The 17,054-nt window shown below is 38.2% G+C and overlaps 2 pseudogenes; both read right to left on the reverse strand.

Moving 5' to 3' along the window:
- Positions 1-9,991: 9,991 nt before the first annotated feature.
- On the reverse strand, positions 9,992-11,290 carry LOC114207460 (acyl-CoA-binding domain-containing protein 7 pseudogene; annotated as a pseudogene).
- Positions 11,291-16,424: 5,134 nt separating this feature from the next.
- LOC114207459 (large ribosomal subunit protein uL13 pseudogene) lies at positions 16,425-16,814 on the reverse strand (annotated as a pseudogene).
- Positions 16,815-17,054: the final 240 nt, after the last annotated feature.

Raw genomic sequence — 17,054 nt, forward strand, 5'->3', positions numbered from 1 at the left:
AATCCTTTTAATGTACTGTTGGATCCTTTTGGCTAGGATCTTGTTGAGTATTTTGGCATCCATATTTATCAGGGATATTGGTCAGACACTTCTCTAAAGAAGACATACAAATAGCTAACAGGCACATGAAAAAATGCTCAACATCATTAGCCATCAGGGAAATTCAAATCAAAACCACACTGAGATACCACCTTACACCAGTTAGAATGACAAAATTTGACAAGGCAAGGAACAACAAATGTTGGAGAGGTTCGGGAGAAAGGGGAACCCTCTTACACTGCTGGTGGGAATGCAAGTTGGCACAGCCACTTTGGAAAACAGTGTGGAGGTTCCTCAAAAAAATAAAAATTGAGCTACCCTATGACCCAGCATTTGCACTACTGGGTATTTATCCCAAAGATACAAATGTAGTGAAAAGAAGGGGCACATGCACCCCAATGTTCATAGCAGCAATGTTCACAATAGCCAAACTGCAGAAGGAGCCAAGATGCCCTTCAACAGATGAATGGATAAAGAAGATGTGGTCCATATATACAATGGAATATTACTCAGCCATCAGAAAGGATGAATACCCAACTTTTACATCAACATGGATGGGACTGGAGGAGATTATGATAAGCCAAGCAGAGAAAGTCAATCATCCTATGGTTTCACTTATTTGTGGAACATAAGGAATAGCATGGAGGACATTAGGAGAAGGAAGGGAAAAATGAAGTGGGAGAGATCAGAGGGGGAGACGAACCATGAGAGACTATGGACTCCAAGAAACAAACTGAGGGTTTTAGAGGGAAGGGGGGTGGGGGGATGGGTTAGCCTGGTGATGGATATTAAGGAGGCATGTACTGCATGGAGTACTGGGGGTTATACGAAAACAATGAATCATGGATCACTACATCAAAACTAATGATGTATATGGTGACTAACATAACACAATAAAATTAAATTAAATTAAAAAATTTAATAATAAGGTTGTAAGGGAAGAAGTAACATAAATTATTTGGTGCCGACAGTTCATAATCAACAAACAAATCTATAATAAGTTGAAAATAGAGTGAGTTTAACATACAGAATAAGAAATCCACACACCCTATGAGTAATGAAAGTGGTACCTAGGCAAGTCTTGAATATCCACTGTCCCCAAATCTGATTTCAGTGCTCCCTTTTGATCCATTTTAATAAACATGTTAGAAAAGCATCAAAATATATACTTTATGGTACAATTGTTTCTTTTAAAATTCCATAAAGGTGCTGCTTTTAAAAATCATCTTGGGGTGCCTGGGTAGCTCAGTTAAGTGTCTGAATCTTGATTTTGGCTCAGGTCATGATCTCAGGGTGGTGATATTGAGCCCTTCATCAGGTTCTGCACTGGGTGTGGAGCCTGCTTAAGATTCTCTCTCTCCCTCTCCCACTGTCCTTCCCGCCACCAACAAAAATCATCTGAATTACTATATTGTACATCTGAACCTAATATAACACTATATGTTAACTAATTGGAATTAAAATAAAGAATCTCATCTGAAAACTGCCCTACATGAAATTGATTTGACTGTTCAGAAATCTCTTAGTTATCTAGTTGTAAATAGTTTCATCATCCTCTCTGAGAGAAAACCTAATTATTTAGTGTATTTTTTTTGTGTGATTACTATGTTTGCAAACACCCTCCATGTCCCAGACTAACCTCTATGAGAGTAATGTCTTTGTTGTGTTCACTAATGTATCCTTTGAGCCTAGAATAGTACCTTAGCAATAGTAGAAGCTCGATAATTATTTGTTGAAGGAATTAATCCTATGCCAACATATTAGATGTTTCACTTTCTAAAATGTATTACTTCACCAATACTTGTACTAAATGCCAATATTCAATTATTCTATTATCAGCCTGCATATCACAGTGTTTCAAAATGATTGGGCACCTTGGATTTTCCTTTGTGACTTACCATTCTCCTTTATTTATGGGAAGGTCTGGAGACTCATCTTGAAGATACTGAAAAGAATACAGGACTAGGAGTTCATAGATCATGATTTCAGTTCTGGTTCCATTCACTGCAAGACCTTAAGCAAGTCAATTTGCCTCTGTGCCTTAGTTTGCTCATCAGTGAAATCAGTAGAACAAAAGCTTTTCTAACAACTTCTTCTGATGCCCATGGAGAACAATGAAAATATGAGATAGTATCCATAGGTGGCTAGTATTGTGTCCAACACATAATAGGCACTTAAAATTATTTTCCAAAAACTAATGATGTAATGCATGGTGATTAATATAACATAATAAAAAAAAGAAAAAAATTATTTTCCTCTCAACCTTCTTCCTCTTTTCCTTCCTATGGAGTATAATATTTGTTCTTAGAGCCACATTGTAAATATGTTGCTCTTTAATTGACATTTGCAAAAACCCTGCAAGATTTGTGACCTATTTTTAACCAATCAAGCTGTTATTACCCACAGAAATATCCTCTTACATTCTTACGCAAATTTGGAGGAGGAAGGTAAACACATACCTATTCTCTTTTTTGGAGCCATAAAAATACTGGTTTCAGGTCCTAAGCAAACAAAATAAAGCGTTGTTGATGGTATTCTTCTCATCTTCACAATCCGTCTCCAGAAACGCAGTACAATATAATAGAAATGTATACTATAGATCCCTTTTACGAAGATGGAACCAAAGGCTAAGAAGGAAGCCCCTGCCCCTCCCAAAGCTGAAGCCAAAGCAAAGGCTTTGAAGGCCAAGAAAGTGGTGATGAAAGGCATCCACAGTCACAAAAAAAAAAGATCCGCACGTCACCTACATTCCAACGACCCAAGACATTGCATCTGTGGAGGCAATCCAAATATCCTTGAAAGAGCGCCCCCAGGAGAAACAAACTTGATCACTATGCCATCATCAAGTTCCCCCTGACTACTGAGTCAGCCATGAAGAAAATAGAAGACAACAACACACTTGTGTTCGTTGTGGATGTCAAGGCCAATAAGCACCAGATCAAACAGGCTGTGAAAAAGCTCTAGGACATTGACGTGGCTAAGGTCAACAACTTGATCAGGCCTGATGGAGAGAAGAAAGCATATGTTCGACTGGCTCCTGACTATGATGTTTTGGATGTTGCCAACAAAATTGGAATCATCTAAACTGAGTCCAGCTGGCTAAATCTAAATATAAATTTTTTCACACACACAAAAAAGAAATGTGTACTATATTGGGATTTAAGTAATCCTAACTTGACTTTAGTCTGCCATTTACTGGTTATATGACTAGACAAATCTGTTAACCTCTCTAAGCCTCACCTTCCTCCTCAGCAAAATGGAGATTATATCATGTGTCTAGTTAGCATCTCTACAAGAGAGATAAGGAGATAATGTATGTGAAATTATTTTCATGACACATAGATGGAAGACATTAATAGCCTGAATATATCTCTGTTCAGCAGTTAATTTATGCTATACTTCACTAACGTTTCTTTGCATTTAATGTTTCTTTGGCTCTTGTCACATCTACCCTTCACCTGAATTAAAGACTATACTACTTGATGAAAGGGATTTTAATTTCAATTACATAAACTCATTATATATCCTAGTTTGGCTCTCTGGAAATACCACAAATAGTCAGTTAATTGTTCTATATCATGTAGCATTTACTTGTTAATATAACAAGTTTTTAAAACACACATTACATCATTAGTTTTTGATGTAGTGTTCCCTGATTCATTGTTTGTGTATAACACCCAGTGCTCCATTCAATACGTGCCCTCTTTAATACCCACCACCAGGCTAACCCATCCCCCAGCCCCCTCCCCTCTTGAACCCTCAGTTTGTTTCTCAGAGGCCATAGTCTCTCATGATTAACATAACATAATAAAATAAAATAAAACATTGCAACTAATATATGTATCCATAGATTTCTTATAATACATTCAAATATTGATACATTTATTAACATATTTATAGGCTGAATTAAAGTAAGTTTCAGGGAATTTTCTCTGTCATAAACTATAGATACTGCATTTCAAGATATGATAGAAAGACACTTGTTAATCAGAAAATATATTTCAAGAAGCAAATATTATCAAAATCTATATAAGATATATCCATTTGAAAATACAATCCATTTGAAAATATATTTATTGCAATTTTGTTTTGGACAAATGTATAAATTAAAACTGATAGTGTTTCCTCATGGCCATATTACATGCAATGTGGTCAAAATCTGTCCAATACTTAAAAATAAGAAAGGTCATAGAAGAGATAAAAGCAAAATTCCAAGAGGTTCATCTCAAAAGTCAACTTCACTTTGTTTAGTTTAATGAGTCTATATTTATCTATTATGGAAATTCCTTTCATTTAAATTGTGGTATTTCTCAGTCACTTTTAATGTCACCTTATAAATTGCTAAGCTTTATTTGTAAATCAATGAGCATTACTGTCAAGATATTTTTGAATTAAAAAAAATTGGAATCTGAAATAACGATTTGCAGTCTTTCATGTTTAGTGAAATAATATTACCACATCTTTCTAATATAGTAAATAAAAATTTCATGATAAGTAACTCCACAAAGATTTATTAACATCATTTGGATTTCAGAGAGATTTTTGGAAATATACAGAAGAACTATGGAATAATTTTACTGTAGAAAATACCTGGTACATAGCACCAACCCTAATTCAAAACTTCTGCTTTTCTATTTCAGCATCTATCATGGAGTTGTTTTCTTGTTTGCTGGAGAAAGTAAGAGACAGTCAATTATTAGCAATGATTTCCTTAGTTGAATAATCTAAAATAAATTATTGAAACATCTGGCAAAGTTCTTTTTATCTTTTAAATATTTTATTTATTCTACAGAGAGAGAGACAGTGAGCGAGGGAACACAAGCAGGGGGAGTGGGAGAGGGAGAAGCAGGCTTCCTGCCAAGCAAGGAGCCAGATGCGCACTAGATCCCAGATCATGACCTGAGCTGAAGGCAGATGCTTAACAACTGAGCCACCCAGGTGTCCCATTTGACAAAGTTCTTCAGTGAGTTTGCATATTATTGATTTGCTTTGTCTTAACACTTTAATAGCACATACACAATTATTATTCAAAGCATGGTGAATTATAATTATGCTTCACAGATGTTCAGGAAAAATTAAGAACTGTAGTGATTTGGGGTTGAGTTGCCATGCAGAAATTCTAATCCCTTTGACTCTTTACATTTCTCTTAAAAATAAATCTGTTTAGTATTTAGATGTCCAAATGCTTAGGCAACACTAAATTTTGCCTAAATCCTAACTAAATAAATAGGATAGACAGACTTATTAAAATTTGACTGTAAATATGCAGAAAATGTAACATGTCAAAACACCGTTTAATTAATTTCTACTGAATGACCATAGCAGTACTTCTTATGCAGCAATGTACATATGAATCAACTGGATCTTATTAAATTGCAGATTCTGTTTCAGTCTGGGGTGGGGACTGGGATTCTGTATTCCTAACAAATTCTCAAGTATGCTACTGATCTTGACAACTTTGACAATGGACTAGAAAGTAATATTAAGTGTTGTGAAGACAAATGTAGGCCGTCATACAAGCATCTGGACAAAAAGTGAGACAATCATCCATATACTCCCTGGTTTTCTCATCATACATTACACATAGGTGGGCTTACTTCCAAGTGGATTGGATGTTTTGGTTTCATGCCTTTCCTCTAGGAAAATAATGAAATGCAATCTTAAAACCAAAATGGGGGTGCCTGGGTGGCTCAGATGGTTAAGCGTCTGCCTTCAGCTCAGGTCATGATCCCAGGGTCCTGGGATCAAGTCCCGCATCGGGCTCCCTGCTCCTTGGGAGCCTGCTTCTCCCTCTGCCTCTCTCTCTCTCTCTCTCTCTCTGTCTTTCATGAATAAATAAATAAAATCTTTAAAAAAAAAAAAAAAACCAGAATGGATGAACCAAGCCTTCCCAAGAGGAGATGCAGGTATAGAAAACTGTGGGAGCTTTGGAACTCAAAGGATCTGGGTTAGAATTCTGGTTCTAGTTACCACCCAGTGGCCTTGGGCAAGCCATATATGTTTTCTGAATGGTTGATTTTTATCTCTAAAGAAGAGATAATAATAGCAGTTGAGTACTTTAAGTTTCCAGACACAGATCTAAGTATTTTAAGTGTATTATCCCATTTCATCTTTATAACTGTATGAGATAGGTACTATTATAAGCTTCATTTCATAGAGTAGGAAATTAAAGACAGAGAAGTGAAGTAAAATGCTCAAAATCACAATGCTAGTATATAGTATAAGTGGCATTCAAACTAGCAGTTTAACTCCACATCCCACTCTTAACCACTATGCCATGTTGCCATTGCAGGGCTACTGTCAGCATCAAAGCTAATTAAGAAATAGAGGCAGTCAGGTGCAGTAGATGGACATCAAAATATATCCTTTAGAAGCTAAGAAGCATAGTAGGAGGACCCCAGGCTTGCCTGGTTCCTCGAGCATAGCTAGATAACTAACAAATCATTCGGAATACCCAATAAATTGACCTGAGGATTGATAGAACAAACTGCACAACTAGAGGGAGAGAAGAGGCCACATAGAGGAAGGTAGGAAGTGGGGACACATGGTTTGGGGGAGAAATGGATTGTGGGGGCAACTGAAAGGAAGGAGCCCTGGTCATGGAGAAAGGCAAGAGACAGGGGAACACACAGGTAAACACACAAGGAAAATACATCCTTAAAGGCATTGGCTGGGAAAATGACAGGGGATAATTTTTGTGAGTTTTTGCAACCAGCAGGGCTCAAATACTGGAGTTTTAGAGGTCTCTTGGTTTGGCTGGGATGGAGACCTAGGGTTGCTGTCTTATTCCTGGAGAGGAGGCAGGCATGAAACTCTGGGGCAGACTGCACAATCTTTGGATCACCAAAGGTGCACAGGGAAAGATTTTTCATACTTTTTGAAGCCCATCAATAAGAGATGGCATTGCCTCTGTAGGGACAAAAGAATCATTTCTCTCCCCCGCCCCTCAGCATAGGTGCAGAGGCACCTGCTGAGGGCGGCTAACCCAGACACTGGCTGTTTAGCCTGCTTTGCCCCAAATCCCACATCTCTGCTTTCTGGCACACTTGTTTTTCTAGGTCAAACATGCATCAGTCCTAGTGCAGCAAGACCCTTTCCCAGAGAACCAGTGTAGGTCCCCACCACACAAGGTCCCTGGTGTTTGGAATTGTAAAATTCAGCAGGTATGGATGGGATAGACTTCAAGGTGTACAGCACTGCTCTAGGCAGGCAAGTGACACAGAGACAGACAGTGTGAAATCAGCAATCTGAAAAACACCTCGAACTCATGAGGAAAAGTTATTCCCTCTTCTGAATGTGCTTCCCTGAGAGCACCAAGCACGGACTCCCTTCTCAGGTAAAAAGAGCTCACTGGCACCATTTCCCTCCCCCATTCCTCAGCATAAACCAAATTCAGTAAACAGCACAGTGCCAACACTAGCAGACTAACCTGCTTATACCAAGTCCCATGCCACTGTGCTCTGCTGGTTCTGCTATTCTTGGGAAACTGTGCCTAAGGACCAACAAAATAGGCCCCTTCACCAGAAGACCAGCACAAACCTCTACATGCATCATGTCCACTGAACATAGAGTTCTGCAAAGCTTCAGTTCTAGTGGAAATAGCACCAGGTCTCTTTTAACAAGCCAACCAGGCCACACATAGTTTAAAACCACCACACTCTGGCCAAGGTCCAAATACTGCCCACTGCAGGCAAGGAGAACCTCTGCAGACTAGTGACCTGAGGGACAGAGCAGCCAAAATACAGCAGCAGAGTACACTCAGCACACACGAGAGACACTTCCTGAGGGCCAGGCCTAGGATATTATATGACCTCTTCTTCATAAAGCCATTACTCTCAGAAGCAAGAAACATGACAGGTTTTTCTAATACACAGAAGATAGAGACCTAGACAAAGTGCCAAAATAGAGGAATTCATCCCAAAAGAAAGAATGAGAAAAGGTCATGGCCAGGGATCTAATCAAAACAGATATAAGTAATATGACTGACAAAATTAAAGCAACAATCATAAGGATCAATAGCTGGACCTGAGAAAAGCATGGAAGACACCAGGGAGACCCTTACAGCAGAGACAAAAGAGCTAAACAATCTGGCCAAAATGAAAAAAATGCAAAAACTAAGATTCAAAACCAAGTGGATATAATGACCACAAGGATGAAAGAAGCAGAGGAACAAATAAGTGATATAGAAGATATAATTGTGGAAAATACTGAAGCTAAACAAAAGAGAGAAAGAAAAATTGGGGATCATGAGAGTAGACTTAGGGAACTCAGTGATTCCATCAAATGTAATAACATTCATATCATAGAAGTCCCAGAAGAACAAGAGAGAGAAAAGGGAGTAGAAGGTTTATTTAAGGAAATTATAGATTAAAACTTGTGTAATCTGGGGAAGGAAACAGACATCCAAATCCAGGAGGCACATAGAACTCCCAACAAAATCAATAAAAGCAGGCCAACAAAAGACATATTGTAGTTAAAACTTCAAAATATAGTGATAAAGTAAAAAAAGTTCCTAAAACCAGCAAGACAAAAGAAGTCCCTAACTTACAAAGGAAAACTAATAAAGGTAGCAGCAGATCTCTCTATAGAGACTTGACTACCCAGAATGGAGTGGCATGATACGTACGAAGTGCTGGATGGGAAAAATCTTCAGCCAAGAATACTCTATCCAACTATGCTCTCATTTAGAATAGAGGAGAGATAGAGTTTCCCAGAAAATAAAAACTGAAGGAGTTTGTGACCACTAAACCAGCCCTGCAAGAAATAGTAAAGGGGACTCTTTGAGTGCTAAAAAAGGACCAAAAGCAACAAAGGCTAGAAAGGAACAGAAAATTTCCAGAAACCGTGACAAATCAAGAAATAAAATAGCACTAAATACATATCTATCAATAACTACTCTGAATGTAAATGGACTAAATGCTCCAAACAAAAGACACAGGTGTCAGAATGGATAAAAAGAAAAAGCAAGACCCATCTATATGCTGCCTAGAAGAGACTTATTTTAGACCTAGAGACACCTGAAGATTCAAAGTGAGGGGATGGAGAAACATATGTCATGCAAATGGACATCAAAAGAAAGCCGGAGTAGCAATACTTATATTAGACAAAGTAGATTTTATTTTCTTTTAAATATTTTATTTATTTATTTATTTGAGAGAGAGAATGAGATAGAGAGAGCATGAAAGGGGGGAGGGTCAGAGGGAAAAGCAAACTCCCTGCTCAGCAGGGAGCCCGATGCGGGACTCGATCCTGGGACTCCAGGATCATGACCTGAGCCGAAGGCAGTCACTTACCAACTGAGCCACCCAGGCACCCTAGACAAAGTAGATTTTTTTAAATTTTAATTTATTTGTTAGATTTTATATAATGTGTGCTTTAAATTGAAGGTAGGATAATTAGAGTTACCTCAATTATCAATTCTCAATTATCTGAAGAATCATTTAATTCTTACAATTCTGTGAGACTGATTTTCCCCCTCTACTCTATAGTTGAGGCTTAACAAGGTTAAGTAATTTGTCTCAGGTCACCTAGTAAAAAATTACAGAATATGGACTGGAACCAGGTATGCTTATGATTTCCAAGGCCCCAAGCCAGTGAGAATCCCAAAGTTACATAGTGCAACAAAGGAAGAACCTTGTTATTGGTTCTTAATAAACTGTTTTGATCATATACCAATAATACTAACTCACTGTAGAAAAACGGATAAGCCAAAATAAATTGTTAATGTTTTGTGACATACTACCAGAGCAATACTTTTTAAAAAATCCCCTGGTTTTAGCAAGTAAAATTTCATTAAATAGTTTCAGCATACCTCTGATTAAGGATTACAATTCATGTTAACAGCAAACATACTTGTGACATGAAAAGAGTTAACAGTGAATTTCTTCCTTAGATGTTAAGAAATGATACCATTATGAAGGCTTCAAAAGAAAAACTTTCTCATAGATGAACTTTAAATTCCATATTTTTCTACCAGCTCTTTTGCTTTAGAAATATAGGCACTCATGGCATCTTCCTTCAACTGCCCTTTTTGGAGGTTCCATGCTTCCCATCTAACCTTGCCTTTTAAATCTAACATTCCTGGACACTCAATATTAATGTCTCCAACTACAGATTGTTTGTAGAGCCCATAGAGTTCGTTCAACTCTTCATCATCTGGTCTTGTTTTCAGCTTCCTCACATCTTCTGCAATCCTATCAAAATCAGCCTGCAAAGAAGACACGGTGACAGCACTCAACTACTGCCACACTCCTGAGGCGCCGGTCCCTGACAAAGTAGATTTTAAACAAAGGACTGTAACAAGAGATGAAAAAGGGTACAATATCATAATAAAGGGGACTATCCAACAAGAAGATCTAACAATTATAAATATTTATGCCCCCAATTTGGGAGCACCCAAATACATAAACAACTCATAACAAACATAAACTCATTGATAATAATACAGTAATAGTAGAAGACTTTAACACCCTACTTACATCAATGGACAGATTATCTAAGCAGAAAATCAACAAGGAAACAATGGCTTTGAATGACACACTGGATCAGATGGACTTAACCAATATATTCAGAACATTTCATCCTAAAGCAGAAGAATGCACATTCTTTTCAAGTGTGTATGGGACATTCTCCAGAATATATCACATACATTAATAAAAGAAAGGATAAAAATCATATGATCCTTTCAGTAGATGCAGGGAAAGGGTTTGACAAAGTAAAACATCCATTCATTATAAAAACCCTCAACGAAGTAGGGATAGATGGAACATACCTCAACATATGAAAGACCATATATGAAAAACCCACAGCTAATATCATCCTCAATGGGGAAAAACTAAGAGCTTTTCCTCTAAAGTCAGAAAAAAGACAGGGATGTACACTCTTATGATTTGTTTAACATAGCACTGAAGTCCCATCCTCAGCAATCACACAACAAAAAGAAATAAAAGGCATCCAAATAGGCAAAGAAGAGGTTAAACTTTCACTCTTTGCAGATGACATGATACTCTATGTCAGTCAGTCAGAGAAAGACAAATACCATAGAATTTCACTCATATGTGGAATTTAAGAAACAATCCAACCTAATAACTCCCTCAATCCTACCGTAAGTCACTGAGATTGGCTATCTCACCATAAATATTAATATTGGTACAACTATAAATTTATGGATTCCAATCACAGATGAGCTCTCAGCAAAGCAGGTTAATTTGTTCAAGTGTCCCTGGGAAGATCTTTCTTCCATTCCCCACATGATCTATTCTTCGCAGTTCTCTACTCATTTCAGAGAATAGAAATCATCACAATTCTCTGTTCATCTCAGAAAATAGATGTCTTCAGGCAAAAACTGCAATTTCCTGTTTCTGACCTGCAAACTTATCTGTATCTATGTATAACCTTATTTCTTTTTTTAAAACTTTTTAAAATTTATTTTAAAATGTTTATTATGTTGTCTTAGTCACCATACAATACATCATTAGTTTTTGATGTGGTGATCCACAATTCATTGTTTTCATATAACACCCAGTGCTCCATGCAGTACGTGCCCTCCTTAACCCCCATCACCAGGCTAACCCATCCCCCCTCCCCCCTCCCCTCTAAAACGCTGTTTGTTTCTCAGAGTCCATAGTCTCTCATGGTTCATCTCTCCCTCTGATTCCCGCCCCCCTTCATTTTTCCTTTCCTTCTCCTAATGTCCTCCATGCTATTCCTTATGTTCCACAAATAAATGAAACTGTAGGATAATTGACTTTCTCTGCTTGGCTTATCATAATCTCCTCCAGTCCCATCCATGTTGATGTAAAAGTTGGGTATTCATCCTTTCTGATGACTGAGTAATATTCCATTGTATACATGGATCACATCTTCTTTATCCATTCATCTGTTGAAGGGCATCTCAGCTCTTTCCACAGTTTGGCTATTGTGGACATTGCTGCTATGAACATTGGGGTGCATATGGCCCTTCTTTTCACTACATCTGTGTCTTTGGGGTAAATACCCAGGAGTGCAATTGCTGGGTCATAGGGTAGAGAAAAAGACTGAACCAATAAAAATAAGGTGTTTCAGTCTTTTTCTGTCCAAGATGAATGTTTCTGCCCATGCTCTGGGTTTTATTCTTTCTTATCTCCTCTGAAATCTTGCTTTAACTACTTTTTTCATTGACTATATTTTCAATTTATCCTCTATTTTCTGGCTGGTTAACTTTGACCTATAAATACTTTAAAGTCTCTGCACACCAAAAATACTAAGCCCTTGACCCTTCTATGCCCTCTTCTAATTACTAGTCCATCTCCACTTTCCTTAACTATTAACCTTAAAAGGTCTTTTTTTAATACTGACTATTTACATTCCCTCACCTTTCATTTGGTTTACATTTCCATCTAGTCTATCTTTGTACCCACTACTACATCAAACCTGCACCATCCATTTCCAATGAATCAGTCAGGGCCCCGGCAGGAAAGAGATGGCATCCTAAAATTTCATAATTTAATGATAATGCAATAAAGGGATTATTTATAAAGATGTGGGCTAGGTGTAAGGAAACAACTGTAGAATCCTAGGGCTAGAAACAGTGGGATCATTTTACCGCCCTCCAGCCTAAAGGAGCAAGAGAAGGAAGCAGCTCCTAAAACCTGGAAATGGAGAAAACTGTCTAGAGGTAGACACTGGGCAGAAGCTGTGACTTTCCATCATTTTTCTGTCATGGAAAAATCTGGTATATGCTGACCACAGGGAGGAAGTAAGGTGAATAAATATCCAAACCTCACTCTCCTCCTTCCTTCAGATCTTCTGCAAAGGCTACCCAACATTTGAACCTAAATCAAAGTCTATTAATGAGGTTCATACACATCAGTTTCCCAGGCACAGATTAGAGTGCAGTGGAGAAGGGTGAAGGTGGCTTTGGAGAGGTCCACAGAAGATAGCACATCCATGTTTCCAGATACAATGACCACCTTGTAATTCTTAACTTATTTTAAAACTGCAACATTTGACACTGTGGTTTTCTCTGACCATTTTAAAATTCTCCCTTCCAATGATTTATGCATTTTTGTCCTTTAATATCTCTGACCTCCCTGATTATTCTTTGATTTTTTTGTCCTCTTCTCTTCCTTTCCCTTCCTACCTCTTACCTAGGGGTGTATTCCAGGATTTTGCCCTCAGCCTACTTGTCTAAAAATGTGGTCCTTAGTCTGATCCCAGTCACATCTAATATTTCAACCTATGTGCTGACAAATCCCAAATCTATTTCTCTAGGCCACATTTTTTCCCAGAGCAAGAACCTATTTTTAATTTTCAGTTGTCTAATTTCAATTTTTCAATTTTCAGCAATTTTCAATTCTTCATTGGACATTGTTTTTCAGATGTCCTACAAGTAACTCCATTTCAACATGTCCAAAATATAACTTTCATGTTTACCCAAGTAAAGCTATTGCTTTACAAATCTACTCCTCTTCCTGTGTTCCCTATTTCAATCAATGAAAACAATTATTCCACTATCTGTTCCAGCCAGAAATCTGGATGATATCCTCGTCAATTCCATCTCCCTTACCCCACATATCCAAACAATTCTTAGGTCATTTCAGCACTACCAGTTTTAAAATTTCATATCTATTTTCTCATTTCTATCATACTGCTACTCTCTTACATTAAGTCCTTATTTCTCCCCTGGACTATTGCTGTAGTATTCTGATTTTCTTGACTTCAAAGGTCAGTCTCCATTTAGTGTGCTGCAGAATTATCCTTTAAGAAGGTAAATATATTCATGAGATTCTCCTTTGAGAGCAAAATGGACAAGGTCTTTTCTGATTTGGCCATTGCCTATCAATATGACCTCATCACCATTCTCTATGCAGATGTTCAATAAATATTTGTGTAATAAATATAAAATCAACAGCATTCAGTTGCTTATAATAATTGTTACCATGTGTAGAGGAATTACTAGGTGTTAGACACTGTGCAAAATGCAAGGTGTGAGGCTTATTTCACTTAAACCTTATGACAATTCTGTGATCCACGCATTGTTTTCCCTGTTTTACAGATGAAGAAATGCGGCTCAGTAAAGTTATGTGCCTAAAATAACAAGGCTGAGAATTGACAAAATTTGCAGTTTAATCCAGAGCTGTCTGAACCCAAGGCTTATATATCTGGCAGTATACACAGGGCTTTAGACCCAGAGCTTTGGAGGCAGATTACCTAAATTTTGTTCTCTGTTTAGAAACTTACTGATAGTTATGATGATTTAAAGAAACTATGTTGAACCCTTGCAAAAGTACTTGCCACTTCATTAGTATGCCAAAAATATTACCACTATTGTTACATACTAGGCTTTAAGTCTTTCTGGGACCTGAAAGAGTTAATTGATTTCTAAAGCCTCTGCATTGATTGGTTTTCTCCCATCACCTTCAAGAGCTTTTATGTAGGAAACTTGAACAAGAAATGGTGCTGATCCTCTGTTCTGTATGGATAGATGTTTTTGCGATTTGTCCCACATAACTGACCCCCCGGACCTGCAGGTACAAAGGCAGGCTAAGGAATACTTTTTGTGAGACTCCTGCTGTGTGAATAACCTTGGGAGTCTGGTTGTTTGAAATATATTATCTGGCCTCCAGGTCAGAACGGGCCCTTCTGTTCTGCACGCAAGAGCTATAAATCTTGTCTCATATCCCCTCCTGCTCCAGGCTGGCTAGTCCCCAAGAATGGAATCCAGGAAGGGAAGAAGGCACACATAACCCTGGCTCCTTGAAAATATAGAAACATGATAACATGGAAATGCAGCTCGCTCCAAACTGCATGTCGATGAACAAATGTTTAATTTCAAACCCTGTTATTTGCCCCTTTAAATATGGCCCTTATGGGGATGGTCAGTGGGAAGTCTCACCTGAAGGGAAAATGCTCCGCCCAGGCCTCTCAATTGGGACTCCAGCCTGACTGTCTCCAAGGGATTTCCCCAGCTGATGAGGTTGGATGTTGTAAGTACACACCCGATTTGATGCAACTTTGCCTTATTCTCATTTATTGCCTACTATTACCTTCATCTATGTGTAGATTCCTTTCCTCTTCTGTTTCTGTTAGGATTCTGTAATAATAATAGTTTTCTTTCCTTTTTGAAACTGAAACACAACTGTTGTGAATCTTTTGTTCAGAAGATCCTCATTCTGCATACAAGGCAGGTTTTGCCTGAAAAGGGACTGCAGTGTAGTCTCAATAGGAATTCAAGACCACATTCGCCTGCAGCCTCACAGTGAGAACTCATCTTTTTGAGCAATCGCTTTGCAAGACAACTTGAAAGCCTCAAGTCCAGGTATAGTTACTCATTTTGTAGGGTATGGGGGAATTGTTGCAATTTTTGCCTATCTGTTTATCTTTGAAGGAAAGGTAGAGAAACCAAACTGCCTTTATGAATGTTTGGAGAAAAGTATAACACATCAATATTAAATCAGTTTGTGGATGGTCCTGGCTTTATGCTAAACACACACACAGACACACACAGACACAGAGACACACAGACACACACACCCTTTCTTTCTCCTAGCCAACTTTCTGTATTTACAGCATGAATGAATCATCCAGCATCATGACTACCTACACAATAAAGAAACAGCAGTGGCCTGTGTCCCTTCCATCACTGCCAGAAATCCTTAACCCCAGTGCTCTCTGCCCGTGCCACCTGATGAGAGGGTCATTAAATGACCCTAGCATTTGCTTTATACTGCAAGTGCATTTTCCTTTTCAACATCTTGTCCCAAAGCCTCCTGAAAAACAGCACACTTGTTTGTACTGATGAAATAAATTAACCATTCATACTCCTCCTTCTCTCTCTCTCTCTCTCTTTTTTTTTTTTTTTTTTGTTGTTGTTTGTTTTTTTGCTTTGGCTTAAGAATTAAAATAGTCCTCTTTTCCCTAACAGTTTTTCACTAAAATCTACTCTGGACATAACTCATTTTTTAGATATTATTATTCCCTTTTATCCCTCTCTCCCTCTGTAAGCTCGCATAAAGCGGTTAAGGCAGTTAGTTCAAAAATATTTCTTGCTCCCTTCCATTGTGCCAGACACTGCACCGGGCATAGAGCATTCAGAAAGGAATTAGATCTATTCCCTGCCTTAAAGGAGCTTACACTTCAGGAAAACCAGTTACTGTCTCTTAGGTAGCTTAAAACCATGGGATCAGTGAAATTGGTCATCTTGAAGTCATTTAGAGAGAGGTGCACCCAGAAGAGCACATTATCAGAATGCTTTACTTTTAATTCAGGAGATAAGCATCAACCCAATGCAAAAACAAAGTTTTCATAAATTGAATCAGTATCATTATAATAAGATAAGCTAGAAATAGTCAAGGTTTTTGTTTGACTAGATTTTTTTTTTGAATAAACAATCAATTTTATCAGTCTCAGACCAGGAGTCCATGGGTCTTGAGGACTTCTGTGTACTTGTCAATTTTCTACACGTTCTTTTTGGACTGTTTCCATAACCTCACGAGTTGGTTTTTCTTCTAGTAATGGCTCTTGGCCTTCTCCTTCCTCTTCTCCTCCAGGGTGGCTATTACTGCCTGGTGCTTCCAGGCAACCTCATGAGCCAGGAGGCCCAGATAAGCAAACTTTTCTGTAGGTTTCAGATGCACAACCTTGAGGGCAGCAGGAACCACTATCCACTTTTTATTGTCATAGGGTGGAGGTATCCCAACAAACACCTTGAGGTGGTTCAGGGCAGCCTGGCCTTGCTTGGTCTTGTGGGGCAGCATGCCTTGCACTGTCTGCCAAAAGATGTGGCTGGGTGCTTGGAAGTTTAAACAATTCTTATCCCATGCCAGTGCAATGATTTCACTTATCTCAAAGAAGAGGGTGAAAGAGAATGATGTGTTAATACATATTGTGGTGTCCACCAGAAAATTTAGACCCAATTCAGTAGAAAGTTCATCTTTCTCCTATGATAAGAATGTGTTCCTTTGGGCGCCTGGGTGGCTCAGTTGGTTAAGCGACTGCCTTTGGCTCAGGTCATAATCCTGGAGTCCTGGGATCCA

Source organism: Eumetopias jubatus, unplaced genomic scaffold (genome assembly GCF_037043125.1).
Source record: "Eumetopias jubatus isolate StellerSeaLion01/CBP00866 unplaced genomic scaffold, mEumJub1_p1.0 scaffold_11, whole genome shotgun sequence".
NCBI classification, from domain to species: domain Eukaryota; kingdom Metazoa; phylum Chordata; class Mammalia; order Carnivora; family Otariidae; genus Eumetopias; species Eumetopias jubatus.